This window comes from Malaya genurostris, chromosome 3, assembly GCF_030247185.1.
Source record: "Malaya genurostris strain Urasoe2022 chromosome 3, Malgen_1.1, whole genome shotgun sequence".
Classification (NCBI taxonomy): domain Eukaryota; kingdom Metazoa; phylum Arthropoda; class Insecta; order Diptera; family Culicidae; genus Malaya; species Malaya genurostris.
This window is the reverse complement of record NC_080572.1, coordinates 56,249,690-56,251,918: the sequence shown is the minus strand read 5'-3', so window position 1 is coordinate 56,251,918 and position 2,229 is coordinate 56,249,690.

Genomic DNA, 2,229 nt, shown 5'->3' with positions numbered 1-2,229 from the left:
AAGTAATGTTCTAAGAAATTCAGGAGCCGAAAAAGGCGCAACTTTTGGTGGAAGAAGATTTTTTTTATACTACCTGGTTCAACAGTTATGAAAGATTTTAACAAAAAATACGCCTTTTTTAAATAACGGTTTCCAAAAATTTCGATTGCATGTGATAGCTTATACATTTTTATATAATATGAGAAAAATTTGGAAAACAGTTATTTTTCTATCTCATTTAAATCAAAATTCCGTGCAAGTATTTTTGTACTTTATCATATAACATCTAGCTTAGTAATATACTAAGGAGTGTTAGAAAAAGGATATTTCATGACAAATATTTGCAATCTATTCTTTGGACATTTGTCGTACGTATAATAAGATGTAACTTTTAAACTTTTTATCTTTCTCATAAAGAAAGAAAGTTTTACAATCACTGTGAAAACTGATTTTTGAACAGAGGTCCATAGAGCCGAATATCATATACCAATCAAAAGTGTTTGTGTTTGTCACACTCAGTTTCAATGGGGATCTCAGAGAAATCTCCTAAATTTCATTTAATTTATATGCAATTACATGGTGAAAAGCGCCAACAAATCAATTTCCAAGTGTTTCTTATAAGTGGATAATTAACAGCAAAATGGAGATCGATGTGGTGTCTTTCGGAATATATACGAACAGTACACATGAACTATACAACAAGTTGTATGGTTGGTACGCTTTGTCACCAACTGTACACAAATTAATCGTGCATGGAGTCGCTATTGTACAATATGCAATTCTTCCAATTGGAATGTTCTCAGAAGAAGCAGCAGAAACGAGAAACAAATGCATTCGAAGATTTAGGGAAAATAATACAAGAAAACTCAACAGGCAGGTCAATTTAGAAGATCTGTTCTTAAGGCTTCTAATGACTTCCGATCCCATCATTTCTCTGAAAAACAAAACAAACAAAAATACTAACAAAGTTTTCCTTCCAGAAAATACACGGCATCTAATATTGTAATATGATACTCGTTAATATACATATTGTTCAAATTAATTTTACTAAGTAGTTTTGGAAAATCCCCTTCCTTTCCATGGCCACTTATAAGAAACACTTGGAAATTGATTTGTTGGCGCTTTTCACCATGTAATTGCATATAAATTAAATGAAATTTAGGAGATTTCTCTGAGATCCCCATTGAAACTGAGTGTGACAAACACAAACACTTTTGATTGGTATATGATATTCGGCTCTATGGACCTCTGTTCAAAAATCAGTTTTCACAGTGATTGTAAAACTTTCTTTCTTTATGAGAAAGATAAAAAGTTTAAAAGTTACATCTTATTATACGTACGACAAATGTCCAAAGAATAGATTGCAAATATTTGTCATGAAATATCCTTTTTCTAACACTCCTTAGTATATTTACTAAGCTAGATGTTATATGATAAAGTACAAAAATACTTGCACGGAATTTTGATTTAAAAGAGATAGAAAAATAACTGTTTTCCAAATTTTTCTCATATTATATAAAAATGTATAAGCTATCACATGCAATCGAAATTTTTGGAAACCGTTATTTAAAAAAGGCGTATTTTTTGTTAAAATCTTTCATAACTGTTGAACCAGGTAGTATAAAAAAAATCTTCTTCCACCAAAAGTTGCGCCTTTTTAGGCTCCTGAATTTCTTAGAACATTACTTTATTGAGAAAATTCAAATGAAAAAGTTATTGAATAAAAACTGTTTTTTTAAGAAGCACCCTAACTTAGGATATGTAAACCGTTCTAATGTAAAAACGGTTAAAGATACACAACCAATATCTTCGACAAAGTTGCCTTAAATTGATTATTCTAAATTATTGTGGAAGGATGCATTGTTCTATCTCATCCAGATTTTGAGATAATTTTTTAATTCATAGTTTGCTTTAGGACCACCCTAAAACCACTATGGCCTAAAAACGCAGTTTATTAATTGCAACTAATATGCCGAAGACTTCAAATCTCTAAGCCCAATAATAAAAGCGTAAACAATTGTTTCCTGCTAATTTTGCTTCCTGGACCACTGTGCACTGTCACAAAGTCACTATTTTCACAGTCACTATTTTTCCGAAAGTGTATCAAACGTTATAATACAGATACGTGTGAGATGATATTTACATTTTTCTTCAGTGTATCGGGTTTATAAGTTTATTGAAAGAATGCTGCAGTGAAGTTCCTTTTATACAAACGTAAGTAGGTAGAAAGGTAAGTAGGTAAACCACAAA